Raw genomic sequence first — 14,613 nt, forward strand, 5'->3', positions numbered from 1 at the left:
AAGAATCATTTTCATCTTGTAAATATTTTTTAATTGACATCTTAACTTTATAGTTGCTTCCCCTGTGAGGGAAAGAGACTAGGGTGATGGAGGGTTTTTGCTTCTTACTTTCTATTTTTTCAAGGACTTATTACTTTTTAAATTAAAATCAAGGAACCAGCACAAGAATGCTAGTAAGGTATAAGTGAGATGTAATGCTTGGTGTGCATAAGGGTTCAATAGTCCACTGCGAGAGTGCAGCCTTTTGAACAACCTCAGTGATAAGTGGGAACCACTTGTCCAAGACTATTTTATTTAAGATGCAATACTCATTTCTATCCCCTTCAATACATTTTAAGTACCCCAAGCTAGAATAATGGGGCTACAGGTGCAAGAAGAATATTATACCAAACAGGGGCAATATAAAAAAACATTACAATCAAATTTTCCTTATTAAAAATATAAGTCAAAAACCTAAATACAATATTATTCTACAGAGTTTTAAGGTATATTAAAAACATTGTGATAGGATGTTTCAAAAATTATGGTACAATCCCCTTCTGACACCCTCATTCCTGAGTCACCACTTCAGCAGGACTGGGTTTGGCATACTCAACCCACATGATGAGACAATAGCAAAAGAGCTTGATGGCTCAGTTGCCGAGGACTAGCCCACTAGGTTCTGAAGACAAGTGGACCAGGTGCTCCCACTGTCCATGCCAACCACCAAACCTGTGAGTGAGGCTGTCTCAGACCAGCTCTCACTCAGCTGATCCATCAGTTGACTAAAACTGCATGAAGGAGCCCAGATAAAACCAAAAGTAAAACACTACCCAGATGAATCCAGTCCCAAATGGCCAAGTAATTGCTATTTTAAGCCACTAAGTTTTTTGTTGTTGTTGTTTTGTTTTTTATATCTTTATTGGAGTATAATTTCTTTACAATGGTGTGTTAGTTTCTGCTTTATAACAAAGTGAATCAGTTATACATATACATATGTTCCCATATCTCTTCCCTCTTGTGTCTCCCTCCCTCCCACCCTCCCTATCCCACCCCTCTAGGTGGTCACAAAGCACCAAGCTGATCTCCCTAAGCCACTAAGTTTTGAGGTGGTTTGTAATACAGCAAAAGCTAATCTATACTATAATACAATTTGGTCAAGTGGGTTTATCCTTGAGAATGCAAGGTTGGTTCAGTATCAGCCAGTCAAATCATGTGATTCACTGTATTAGTTACATAAAAGGAGAAAATCATATCATCATTCTTTTTAGATAGAAGAGATAAAAAGCATCCCATGAGGTTCAAAATCTATTGGGTAGGGTAAATTTTATAAAACTAGATCCAAATAATAACTATCTTTCCTTGATAAAGGCTATATACCAAAAATACATGGCACATGTATATACTAACAAAAATTATTATACTACTAATTTTTTTTAAAAATTAGCATTTCCTTTAAGGAGAGAATTGAGATAAAGATTTCTAACATTACTGGTCTATTGGAACCAACCTTTTTGGAGCTGTGTATTGAGAGAAATAGAAAGAGAGAGAAGGTTTAGAAGAATATAGATAAAAATGTCATATTTATAGATTGTTTTGATTATGTATTTCATTGGAAACAAAGGGAAATCAATAAGCTATTAAATCTAAGAAAAGAGCTCAACATAGGGGCTGGAAAAAAATTAATACACCAAAATCAATTGTGTTCCTCCATAGCATCAATATCTAGATACAATACAAGATGAATTTACCATAGTAACAAAACCTATAGAGAGTATGGGGTTTCACCTAATAAATTATGCAGAAAATCTTCATAATGAAAACTTTACTAGAGGACACATGAGTAAAAGAAATATATATCACAGGTATGGATGAGATGACTTACTATAATAATATAAATGTTCTTATATTAATCTATAAAATTAAATGCAACTGTAATAAAAGGCCAAGCTCTTTTTTTTTGAGGGACAGCATAAAAAAGTGATTCTAAAATGTATCTGGGGGAATTCCCTGGTGGTGCAGTGGTTGAAAATCCACCTGCCAATGGAGGGAACATGGGTTCAATCCCTGGTCCAGGAAGATCCCACATGCCACGGAGCAACTAAGCTGGTGCACCACAACTGCTGAGCCTGCACTCTAGAGCCCACGAGCCACAACTACTGAAGCCCACGAGCCTGGAGCCTGTGCTCCGCAACAAGGGAAGCCACTGCAATGAGAAGCCTGTGCACCACAACAAAGAGTAGCCTCCTGCGCCACGCCTCGCTGCAACTAGACAAAGCTCACACGCAGCAATGAAGACCCAAACGCAGCCAAAAAAAAACGAAAAGAAAAAAAAAGAGCAGATTGCTCTATCTCCTATAAAAACATTAAAATAAAATAAATGTATCTGGAAGAATAAAGTTCTCCATACAGCTAAGGTAGTTTTGAAAAATAAGCTCAAAATGGAGAATGTGCCCTATACATTAAGATATATTGGGAAGTCATGATAGATAAGAACTGTGTGATGCCCTTGGAAGAAACGGCAAACAAGAAAACAAATCAAACAGGTGGCCTAGAAATAGAGCTATATACAGATAGGAAGTTGGCACATGAAAGAGATGGAATCATAGTCCAATGGAGGAAGTTGAATTATAGGTCTTGGGGAAACAGTCTCATTTTAAAAAGAGATATGAGACTGGATCTTAACCTAGTGATATCACTTATGTTGTACCCAGTCCTATATAGCTCACCTAATCTTCACAAAAAAATCCACAAGGCATAAACTATTATCCTCATTTTACAGGTGGAAAAACTGAGGTATGAGAGATAAAATGACTAGCCTAAGAAGTACATGGTGGAGCTGGAACTTAAACCCCACAGAAATCATTCTATTAACCATTATGTTATATAATTCCACCTAATGTACAAAACTAAAATACAATAGTTTTAATATCTAAATGTGAAAAATAAAATCTAGAGAGAATAAAAGAAATTGCAAGGTAATATATTTGTGATTTCAGGGTAAGAGATGAAATAGATCTTTGAAAAATAAAGAAGCATACATTGTATGAAGCAAAAGTGATGAATTTAACTATATTAAAATTATAAATTTATTAATATAAAAAATCTGATTTAAAAAAATGGGCAGAAGAGCTGAATAGACATTTTTCCAAAGAAAACATACAGATGGCCAACAGGCACATGAAAAGATGCTCAACATCACTAGCCATCAGGGAAATGCAAATCAAAACCACAATGAGAGATCACCTCACACATGTCAGAATGGCTATCATAAAAAAGAACAAAACAAACAAGCCTTGGCGAGGATGTGGAGAAAAGGGAACCCTGGTACACTGTTGGTGGGAATGTTAACTGATGTAGCCACTAGAGGGGTGGGATAGGGAGGGTGGGAGGGAGACACAAGAGGAAGAAGATATGGGGACATATGTATATGTATAGCTGACTCACTTTGTTATAAAGCAGAAACTAACACACCATTGTAAAGCAACTATACTCCAATAAAGATGTTAATAAAAACAAAAACAAAACAGAACAACCATATAATCCAGTAATTCCACTCCTGCATATATATCTGAAGAAAACAGAAACACTGATTTGAAAAGATGCATGCACCCACATCCAGTGTTTATAACAGCATTGTTTACAATAGCCAAGATATGGAAGCAACCTAAGTGTCCATCAACAGATGAATGAATAAAGAATTCGTGCCATATATACACAATGGAACACTGCTCAGCCATAAAAAATGATTAAATTGTGCCATTTGCAACAACATAGGTGGACCTGGAGGGTATTATGCTTAGTGAAATAAGTCAGACAAAGACAAATACTGTAATGATATCACTTATAAGTAGAATCTAAAAAATAAGACAAATGAATGGATACAACAAAACAGAAACAGATTCACAGATATAGAAAACAATCTAGTGGTTACCAGTGGGGAGAGGGAAGCGAGAGGGGCAAGAGACAGACTGGGAATTAGAAAGTGCAGACAACTTATGTATAAAATAAATGAGATACAAGGATATATTGTAGGGCATGGGGAATATAGCCAATATTTTATAATAAGTTTCAATGGAGCATAATCCATAAAAATATTGAATCACCATGTTGTACACCTGAAATTAACATAATATTGTAAATCAATTATACTTTAATAAAAAATTAGAATTTTATGTACAATAAAGGATACCAAAGTCAGACTGAAAAACAGTTGATGGGTAGAAGACATATACATTATCTAAAACCCAATAAAGGACTCAACATCTGAATACAAAAACTTCTACATCTCTAAAGACACAGAATACTCAATAGAAAAATGAGCGAAGGTCATGATAGGCAATTCATAGAATGGAAAACATGAATAGCAAGAAAGTATATGAAGACCTAACTTTTCTAGAATCAGAGCAATGCAGAATTAAAACACCTTACTTCATATGAATCCACACATGCCAAATTTCCAGAAGTTAAAATGCAAATTATGCTGTGGAGCAACTACGCCTGCGCACCACAACTACTGAGCCTGCGCTCTAGAGCCTGGGAGCCACAACTACTGAGCCCGTGCACCTAGAGCCTGTGCTCCGCAACAAGAGAAGCCACTGCAATGAGAAGCCTGCGCACCGCAACGAAGAGTAGACCCCGCTCGCTGCAACTAGAGAGAGCCTGAGTGTAGCAACGAAGACCCAATGCAGCCAAAAATAAATAACTTAATTTTTAAAAATGCAGATTAACAGCATGTGGTGACAAAGGATATGGCAAGAGAGAAATTCCAAATATTGCTGGTGAGGGGAAAATGGTACAGCTATTCTGGGGAGGAATCTGTGAAATAAGGCATATATATGACTTCTACCTCAGCCATTCCACGGCTGCACTGTTACTCTGCACTGTTACTCAAGGGGACATGTGGAAAGAGTGTATTAATGCTTTATGGCGGACATAAAGTGTTGAAAATAGCCTAAGTATGTATCACCAGGGTAATGGATAAGCAAAACATGGTATTAACATATGGTGGACTATTAGACAGTGGCCAGAAGCAATAATTTCTATGGAGCAACACAGACACATTTTAAAACAATACTTTTGTGTAGAAAAAATAAAAGAATAGGATGTGATTTTTAGTCGATACTACTTTTGCAAAAATTAGAAAATACAAAACAATTCGGTATTTCAAATATATACATATGTTTAAAATAACTATGAAAGGTGAGTTGGGAAATTACATATTAAATGGCCCAAATGGTGCTATATAGGGGAAAATAAAGGAAATAAATCTGGCAGAGGAACGTCGGGGCCAAAACCAATCTTAAAAGTATTAGAAAATAGAGTGACCATACACACTGATGATAGAGTGACATGAACTGAGGCATATGGTCCCTTTTGAGTAAATGCCTTAAATACAAACTAAAAAAATAATGTCATAAGATTTACAAGCACTATAAAAATATTTAGCATTATTGCAGTAGATAGTAGAAATATATAACCTTTCAACTTAAATAAAAACAAGACTGATGAAATATCATCTTTGTTCCCATGTCATCCATGCTAAGGAAGAAATAATAAATCAGCTTTTAAGATAGAATTTTTTACAATGAGAGATAAAAAACAAACAAAAAGAAACCCTAACTGTTTATCCCATGAAGGGAGAAAAAAACAATTTGAAAAGTCAGAGTAGAACTCTCTGAGGACAATATTTAACATCAATTTTTGTAAAACAGAATTTTAAGAAGCTGGTTTTGAATTGTTTATAGAGTTTCTAATTAGCATGCTGAGGAAATACAGGGTCCATCTTAATGAAGAAGCAAATAAGAAGTTCTGACTCTTAAAATTCTAGAGTAGGTGCGTGCAGGTGTGCTGGTGTGTATGTGTGTGTGTGTGCACATTTGCTGTGTGTTTTCAATAAACTCAAGAGTACATTAAGGGTGTATGTTATTACATTGTAACAATTCTTGAGCAAGTCTAACTGAAGGTCAGTAGCAAACAAGTAGATGCCGCTTGGGTGGCCCCCCAAACTCTCAGGTAATGCGCAGATCTGGCTTGGCAATCACGTTCTGCTTTTAGACATAATGCATTTTTAAGTTCTTGTTAGCATTGAAAGACTAACTTGAATATTCTGCAACTGATGAAATGGACAACAGAGCAGTAACCTAGAGTTTACAAGTATTTGGGGCAGTAAAACTTTAGTTCTAGATTTAACTTGGATTTTAGTCCTAATTTAACTTGGATTTTCTACAACGCATTTTTTTTCTATAAACTGGAGGTATATACCACCATAATCCTAAAAAACCTGTGACTTTGGGCTTCTGGGGTCTAAGCCTTCTCTCTAAGTGACTGAAAGGTACAACTGGATATTAGACCTGTCTAAAAATTGTCCTTTTCTGTCCTCACATACAAGGGTTCAGCTTGATTTTTGGATAGCTGTCATTAAAAAAAAAAAAATGTGCAAAGAGCTAATGCCTTTTGCTACAAGACAAAACAATTTCTCCTGGACATGCAGTAATAGGAGGCAATGCCATGTGTTGGAAGCATGCACATATTTTATGATAGATATTAATCTGGAGGTTAACAGCTAGGTGCTCTGGTTGAAGTAGTTTATTTCAAACATACATATAATGTTAACCCACTTTGTAACAAAGTCTTCAACATTTCATATGCAAATTCATTTTTCTTTCTAGTTTAAGCCCAAGGAAATCCCCATAAATCTTGTCTCCAAAGAGAAAATATAAAGAATTCATAAGATTAAAGAGTTCTTATCAATTGTATAAAAAACTAGAAATGTACTAACTAGACAAAAATGTAGACGTCTAAGAGAACGTCCAACAAATAGAAAAGTAGAGGACTGCACTGAGATTGCAATACTGAGAAAAATACATTATTTCTAAATGAAAAAGTAAAAGGAGATAGAATAAATTAAAGCCAGAAGAAAAATTTAAAACCTACAAAAATACGAGTCAATACAAAGTTAAAAACCCATTAATTTTACTATATACCCAAAGGCTTCACAAAAGATCTCATGAATATCACAAATTAAAATAAAACAAACAAAAGCCAGAAATATTGTTTTCCCCAAATTGTACTACTACCTGCTTATTGCTTCAGTGGTAAGAAGAAAAATTATCTTCAAATAGTTAAATTGTATACCTACTTACATTTTAACTCTTAGGTGGATCTTGTTATATAATATATATGATCTTTAAAGAAAACTTGTTGATTGTTTATTTTGGCATCTGTTAGGAAATTCCTATTTAATTAGATAAATCTCCTTAGATAACTCTTAAATAAAAATAGATGCAAATATAGTATGTTTCATATCATTCATTTTAGACCTCTAAGAGTTGGAAAAGCTCAACCTGGAGAAGAAACTAGTTTTATTGAGGGAAGAAACTACTTTCCAGTTTAGAAGAGGAGGGATTATCCCATTTCTGTAGAGGAAGCAATCAGGAAGATACAAAAAGAATGATCCTTGCCTAGTGCTAAGGCCAGAACTACTGTGAATATTGTACCAGATCTTGTAAAAACAGCCACTGTGCTGGCACTCACAGGCCTGGGTCATGGTGTGTTCAACAATAAAACTTTGTTCCAAAGGATGGAACTCCTTTGGGCCAAAAAGCTTTCACCTGCCTTATTCCATTAACCTCACTGTTTTGTTATGGGAAATGTGTTTATTTTTTGAAATGACATTGAAATATATCCTTAAAAGAACACTTTAGGTCTCAACAAGATTCTCTTCTCTTTCAGCCAACACATTACCTTTTAGAAATCAACAGTCTACTTCTTTCTTTAAATCATCACATTTCAAAGCTGTAGCAGCTAATAAATGTCAATATAATTTTTCCAAAACTGCCGTCTCCCTAAATTTCTATGCTGTCTTCTTTATCCTGTCTTTTCAAGGTAAAGGTATCTTTCCAGTTTTCTTAGCATTATCAGGATTATGGATTTTGTTCATTGTTAAAGTTTGTTATTTATGGACATAAGTTAATGTAAATGCAAAAATATCTCGTATTATTCACAAGCTGGCTGACTTAAATCACTCGCTCTTAAAGCAACTTTACTGCTCTCCAATCTGTTCAAATGCACGGAAATATAAATTCAGGATGATGTGGCTTTTCTGCAATGCTTTCTTTTCAGGCTGCAGTCTACATGACAGCGTTATACCCTATCCTTGCTGCTGTTGTTGTTCAATCTATAAAATCTCTCTTGAAGACCCCCAAAACAGCTTGTAATTTAAACTTTTACTTTTGGTGACTCACTGTTTTCAAATTGCCATCTCTGACCATATCCCCCTTCCAGGGGAATTTATGCAGACTCTTAACCCATAATTGCTTTACTCTTTACCTCTATTTCTGGGTTCTTAAATTAACTGTTACATCAGTGTTCTTCATTACTCAAATTATTTTTTCTTAAGAACTTTTCCTGGAAGTAAGTTCATGCTATTTTTGACAAGCAAACATTTGACTTCTGAAAGAATTCTTATGGAAATGGGTTTATATCCCAAATGCACCACCAAAAATCTTTGTGACCTTGCATAAACGTCCCTTACCATTTCAGGTGCTATCTTTGCTTGACTCCAAAGGGAACTGATTAAAACTATGAGCATCTAGCTGTTATGCACTTCTGTCTCAGTTTGGTCAATGAAACTCTCAAAAATCCATCAGATTTTCATTATTTTTATCATTAGCCTGTTTGTGTAAAATAAGTTACCATTTATGGAGCCAGTGTTCTCCTTTATTCCGGCATCCAATCATTGTAAATATTTCTCGTGGACACATTCTTAGAAGGCCTATGAATAACCTGGCCTCTTACTGATTCTCCCTTTTGGAGTCTTACTAGTCAGACTTCCCCAATAACTTTCAGAGAGCGTTTTCCCCCTTTCCGGGTCTTCTTTTTGACTTCTATACGCCATAGAACTTTCCAAAGTCATCACACCAATACTAATATTACCACATACCCTCCAAAAAGCTCCAAGCTGTTTATGCCTATTCATTAAGTTAATACTTTATCAAAACTTGTCCAACTGAGTAGTTTTAGCACAGATATTTTACACATTTTAGCACAGACATGCTCTGTTTAAGGCTGACAGATCCATTAGGAATTAACTTTCTGGTACATTTTCCCTCTGACATTTTCCTCACAACTGGGTTTCCTCATAACTGAACCATCAGTTATCTCTTGCCTATAGAAAGGCAGATAAGAGAAAAGAAAGCTAAGTGAGAAAAGATATGTAAATAGACTAGCACAATATTGGACACATAATAAGTATTCAATAAATGATAGCAAGTATTCTTACCCTTATCCTCACATTAGTTTATATGTATTAAAAACTGATTACTGGACTCAACTCTTACTTCCATTTCTCATTAGATCCTCACAGAAACCCTGGAGGAAGCGAGGTTTTATCCCCATTTTACAGGTTGGGAGACTGCAGCCTAGAGGGCTTAAGTACCTTAAGTGAATTCATATAGTCAAGAAATAAGCCTATATTTGTCACAATCACTTGCCCATGCTTTGACGTGACACCATCACCCATCATTTACCCAGCTTCACCAAGGTACTACTAAATTTTTTACTCTTATTCTCCTCTCTTTGCTTCATACTGCCATTGTCACCAGCCCAGTCAAATTCACTTTTAATTTTCCAATGTTAATGAAGGGAGTAGAAGGTGGAAATTGAGGTTAAAGGAGGAAACTTTAATGTTATTCAAGGATGACTTCATCTTAACTTCCAGCCTTCGTCTACCCATTCTCTGCTCCAGTCACATGCAGAGTATTTGCTATCTCTTCCATAAGTCTTGACTTTTCTTGTCTTTATGCCACTTTTCTTTTCTCCATTTGCAATGAATCTCCCTTTCCCTTGGTTCTTCACCATTTCTTACTCCATACTCTCCATTAAAATTCAAATCTACCTTTAAAGCCCAACTCATATACCAGTTCTGTCCTGCAGTCTCCTGGATCTGCCAAGTCAGAACTAACCACTTGCTCCTCCGTGCTCCTGCAATGGCAATGATGTTAGAAGGGTGAGTGATTTTACAGCTCGCTCACCACCTGTGGGAAATATGTCCTATTTGCCCTTCCACATCCTTTCTCCACCCAACTCTATATGGATGGCTTGCATGGCCTATCTTAGTAAGTGTCCTTGCTCTGGCTTCTGTTTGGCTCACCAATGAAGAGTACCAATAGAAGATTGTAGGGAATGAAGGAGGGGAGTGAAGTTAGGGTATTAATTCTTGCCAAATTGCTGGGAGTTGGCTGCATCCCCCAACTAACGTATAGTGCTTCTCTGTGGGGCATCACAGCATCTTTGGGGAGGACTCTCTCTCCAGCAAGGCTTCCTTTCTCTTTCATCTCCTATAAAATAGCCACACTTTTACTGAACCCAGGGCACTACACTATCTCTTGGTTCTCTACCTTGGGCTCAACTTATCCTTATTGATGTACCCCTGATTTCCTGCTGAGACCCTGTCTGATGAACTTCGTAATATGCTCTTCTAAGTTGTTAATTTTACAAACCACATTATTACACTTATTAGAAGAATGTCTTCAGGATGTGGCAGTAAGCTCTGATTGATGATAATGGTAAACAGCTAGAATTTATGGAACATAAAGTATGCTTTGGTTACTCTCTTGAGTACACCGTGTGCATTATTCTAATTAATTAAAATCACTATTAGCTAAGCAAGGCACACAGATGCTAAGAGGTTCCCAGAAGTAACTTGCTCATGGTCACTCCAGTGTCTCAGTAGTGTTTAGGACTCAGATCTGTCCAAAGCCTAAACCTTAAGTTCTAGGTCTAAGCAGTGGGTCTCAAACTTGAGTATGCATCAGCATCACCAAGACAGCTTGCTGAAACAGGTAGTGGGCCCCACCCCCAGAGTGTCCGAGTCTGTAGGTCTGGAGCAGGGCCCAAGACTTTCACTTCTAAAAATTCCTATGTGCAGCTGATGTGCTGATCTGGGTACCAGACTTTGAGAACCGCTAGTCCAGGCATTTTAGGTCCAGAATTTCAGGTGTTAGAATAATTTTCTGGTGATAAATTGTCGGAAAAAAAAAAAAAAAGCACTGCATTTTCCTGTTTGTAAGGAGGTAATACATTCAATCTTAAAGAGTCAATAATGGGGCTAAGTATTTAAGAAAGAAGAGTTATTCTCCAGGAAGATGGGAGGAGATGGACATTCTAAGGACAGGAATGCCCTTTCAGGAAACTTGCAAAGGGAACAGAAAAATAACATAGTAAGATTCTGCTATCCAGTGTTCACAGAACATGAGTGGGATACTCTTGACTGTAAAATGGGAAGCCAACTTTTGCTCACCATATACATACCTTATTCAGTACAAATGTTTATTAAGAATCTCCAAAAGCTAGACACTAGGCATCAGGGCTACACTGATAGAGCAGATAAAGTGCCTGGCCTCAGGGAGCTTGTGCTTCAGATGATGTACATCAGCTAGATACACCGAATGATGGATACTATATTGGGTTCACACTTCGTCTCAAGAAAAAAATATATCCATAGACGTGATCCAGGAGTCAAATGGCAAAAGACCTAGCCTCAAAGTGAGTGTTAATTTCATTAAATGGCAGGTAAAAATTATTTTATATGCCGAGATAGGCTCTGCTTAAAAGACACACTATTCCTCCAAACGTATTATACAAGCCAGCTTATAAACCTGTGACTTTTTCTAGGAGAAATGTTGCCTTCTTTCCCAAGAAGGGAGCAGTAGGGGTCGGGGTGGAAATAGTTTCATCATCAGAGGCACAGTCTCACTACTACTGCTCAGCTCCAATTCGCAACCTTCTGAATGGTTTCCAGACTAAGTAATTTAGCAAAGTGATGAAGAAAAAATGGCCCATTAATCTTATGATGCGTGTTATAACTTAACTCTGGGTTTAGCATAGGAAAAATATTATTTGCATTGATTAGAAATATGCTTTATGGCTGCATATATTATTCACTCTGAACATTCTAAAATTATTAGCTGGGTTGACATGATGAACTACACAGGAGTACTTCTAGATGGCATCTCAATGTCATCTGTTACTCACATCATATAGGTCTAGGAATCAATATGTATTTTACTCAATATGAGATCTTATTCCAAATACCAAAATATGCCTGTTTTTATTCAATGGTTATCATCATGAAACTACCAGCTAAACATCATTTAGAAAATTCAAAGCAAGTAAATTACTGTATTAACTGTCCAACTATGATTATGACTTTCCTCCACTTATAGCTGAACCTAATATAATGATCTGGTCAGTCTGATTGGAGGATTTATTCATTAATTTACTCAAATGTTCTGAGGTATATTTTGAAGGACTTAAATTATGGTCTGGTTTGTAGGATCCAACAGTAAGGGTGCAGGTTTATCTCCTACAAGCTCTGTGACCTTGCCCAAGTGACTTAGCATCTCTGAGCCTCACTTTCCTAATCTGTAAAATGGAAACAATAATAGAACCCAAGTTGTAAAGCTGAAGGAAAAAAAGTAATATGGTAATGTATTTTGGCACAAAAGAGCAGTTACGCTGATGGTCATTATTTGTGAATACTGTTGCTAAGATTATTGAAAACCTGTTGTGTGTTAGGTGCTGTTCAAGGACTAGAATTTTAAGACTGTTCTTCACCTTTATCCCAGTTTTACCTGCAAAGTTCTGCCATGCACTGGAAAAACATACTGGTATTTCTCGGGAAGGGGACCACTCAGGTGACATTTTTGTTTCACCAGGTATATAAAGTATACAAAGGTTATAGTATATCTTTTAAGTCCTTTGGACGTCTAGTTATCTTTTACTAGAATGATTCTAGTAGATCCTGATAGATACCTGAGACAAGGTCAGGTCAGTGGTGTTGGTACCTTTTCTGGCTTAAGAGCATAGGGCAGAAACACATGAAGAGAGGTCTTCCTTTTCCACTCCTGTTACTAAGAACCCTCTCGAATAATGACAATCTGAAACAGATCACTACATTGTTGCATGTTGTAGAATCAAAGCAGTGTACAAAGCAAAGAGCACTGGCCTCCATTATACGTGCATTTCACTTGAGATTCACTTTTCTAGACCGTGGAGAAAGCAGATGTTCCAACACTTTCCAGGTACTGGAATATTACAATCTGGCCATCTCCACCACTGCATGTTTGATCACACTGTTCCCTGCAAATGGAATGCTGTTCCATCAAGGTCAGATTGACCAGTGCAAATACCTGATTTTATCGTACGGTCAGAACCAAATTAACTTACTGAAATTCTGCCCAGCTCAGGGTCTACCTTCTCTGTGAAACCTCCTGCGAGATCCCAAGTTACAAACAACTCTATCTTCTTCAGAAGACATTGTATACTATATAAATAGTAATTTACATATAAATATATGTATATGTGTGTGTGTTTCTTTGTTACATTAAGTTATAACTTCTGTGGTTTCTCTTCTTAACTAAACTGGACCCCCTTATCATCACAGTGGCCATGTACATCATTGTATCCTCCAAAAAATCCAGATAATAATATCATGGATTCAGTATATAGTTGTTTAATAGAAAACAATTAACTAACCACTGCAGAATACTAGTGTCTCTCAAGGTGTGTTCAGTGGATCATAAATCCTATGAGACAGTCCATGAAGGAAAAGATTTCAAATAAATTTGGGATCTGTTGTCCACTACATCTCCTTATCAGAGACTCAATTCACAAGACTCGTAAAAAGCTCTGTAGCAAAGAAACTGTTGACTTAGTTTGACCCAGTATTTCTCTTACAAGAGTATCAGTTCTGGAGGTCAAGGACATTTTCCACCTCTAATACAACATCTCTACTGCCTAGTAGAGTGCCTGGCACTTAGTAGACACCTAATAAATATTTGAATAAGTTTCAACATACATTCCCCTTTTAAGCTATAGAAGAAAAACACAGTATATAGTAGATTTTGATTTACTTGGGGAGAATAATAATATGAATAGATAAATTTACACAAGTCATTTTAAAGTATATATATTTGATAATACTTTTTTCCACAAATCTACACAATTGCACATTTAGTGGTGATAGTAAACGAACTACATTTGCTTCTGAAAACTTGCTAAGAAGGATGGCTACTAAAAACTACAACTTGAACCCAAAACAATTGATTTAGTTCATCGGTCCCCACTCCTTAGCAGTTTTAATATAGAAGAAAATAGACGCATATATTTCTTTTCTGCCATAATATGACATCATATAAGGAATGCTATTTTATTAGCTAGAAATAAGATTTGCTTTTGTTATTTCAGCACATTTGATCACATAAGAATAATTCTAGATTTTTTCCCCTCCTGTGACTCTCACCGCATCCCCATCTAAAATAGACTTTGGAGATTTAGATCAAATGTCGTATCAATTGTCCTAGACTGCTTACTATGTGCTTTCACTATAGATTTTAATGTCAATAGAGAAAGGAGAAGGAAAAGTCAGAGGGAAATGAAACAGGTGTATGCAACACCCCTCTCTACTACCGACATTTCTCAGAATTCTGGGAGAAGTTGCATCTATAAGTGGAAAGTGGAACTCATGGTGGTTGAACTTCTCATGACGAATTTTTTTCACTACTGAAGAAAAATATGTTTGATTTTACCGTAACTGAAAAGTTCTCCTGTTTCTACTTCTGAGGTTTGCCC

The 14,613-nt window shown here is 36.3% G+C and overlaps 1 protein-coding gene across 6 annotated transcripts in view; it reads right to left on the bottom strand.

The window, feature by feature from the left end:
• LOC307188557 (metabotropic glutamate receptor 7-like) overlaps positions 1-14,613 on the bottom strand; it is a 49,886-nt gene that overhangs the window by 9,018 nt on the left and 26,255 nt on the right. The gene's annotated exons all lie outside the window — the stretch shown is intronic.

Source organism: Stenella coeruleoalba, assembly GCF_951394435.1.
Source record: "Stenella coeruleoalba genome assembly, chromosome: 1".
NCBI classification, from domain to species: Eukaryota; Metazoa; Chordata; class Mammalia; order Artiodactyla; family Delphinidae; genus Stenella; species Stenella coeruleoalba.